Here is a 1,495-nt window from a genome sequence, read left to right as displayed (position 1 = left end):
TATAGCTTTGTGCAGCTCAAAAAGTTTGTAACGCCGCGAAATATTGGTCCTAGACCCACCATTAAGTATACCGATCGTCATATCTCGACTAGCTGAGTCGATCAAGACATGTGTGTTCGTCCGCCCGTCCGTCCGTCTAATTTGTATATATATTATAATTTGTAAACACGATACAGGCCACAGTTATGGACCAATCTTCACGAAATTTTGGATGTAGGATGGGTTCTGACCAATAAAGACCCCTAATGTTTTTGGTAAAGATCGGTTAATATTTAGGGGATGAAATGGACCAAATACTAAATTTTTGTCGGTTTTTCTGGTCGCTCCAGACGCCGCAATAATGGCCCGAACATCGTAAAATTTTGCATGGAGAAGGGGATCGGTCCAAAGAATAAGCATGCCTGTTTTGATAAAGATCGGCCAATATTTAACGGGTCAAATGGATCCTGTCTTTTGTGTGAAAAATTACAAAATTTGTATTCTATAGAGTATGTTTTTACCCTTGAAGGACCTAGACCCGAGAAGTTGATATTATATCCAAGAGGAGTGGTTGACCTTTAAATTAATACCAATTATATTGTTGTATGTGCTCGGATGTGGGAGTTACACCTAAATATTTACAGGTATCTCCGTATTCGTATAGTATTTAGTAACCCATTATCACTCTAGGGAGCGGAACTATAGCGCTGATCGCTTTGAAATGTTCCATGAGGTTCCAGTTATGGTCAAGGACAACGCCTATAATTTTCGGTGATGATCAGATAATAATTTTGAAATGAAGTGGACCGAAAACTTAATTTTTTGTGTTATTTTCGAGTAGATCTATAGACCACAAATGAAAGCCGAACATCACAACAAAACCCACGGTGAAGGGAATCTGGACAATAGCTGTAGTGAATACTCGTAATATTCGGAAAATATGTCAGTGTGAAGAAGATAGTGCTGTTTATCTCTAATCGGGCAAGAGGGTGCAAATATCAATATTGCTCAGGCTCGGAATAAACATCCGCAGAAAATTTGAATTTCGTGGTAGTTGTGTAGGGTATCGTGTGGTCGGCCCCGTCCGACTATACTGCTCCGCTCACTGGTTTATTATTTATATTTTAATCGAAATTTATTAGTATTAGATATTCGGTAGTAAAAAATCTCATCGTAAGCTATTTAGATTACGGTTCAAGAAAACAAGTATGAGAAAGACGCACAAGGACTTAAAATAGAAGGAGGATATGTTTTGCAAAAATATTCCTCATTTGAAATGACTGAAGAAATGTGATGTCAAAAATAACCTGCAAAAGCCCCCATAAAATATATAAATCATTTTCTGCATAAACTTTAAAGTTACAATCTGACAATTTATCACGCCATAAGTCAAAAACAATGCCGAATTTTGCATTATGGGTTCATAATATATTCGCCAATGGCTTTCATTCGCACAATGAATTTTCCACACCCAGGCCATTTATATATGACGCATTATGTGAATATTTCAAGCCTG

Source organism: Musca vetustissima, unplaced genomic scaffold (assembly GCF_032173495.1).
Source record: "Musca vetustissima isolate MV318-11 ecotype Yass unplaced genomic scaffold, APGP_CSIRO_Mvet_v1 utg7558, whole genome shotgun sequence".
NCBI lineage: Eukaryota > Metazoa > Arthropoda > Insecta > Diptera > Muscidae > Musca > Musca vetustissima.
This window is presented reverse-complemented; position numbering follows the sequence as displayed.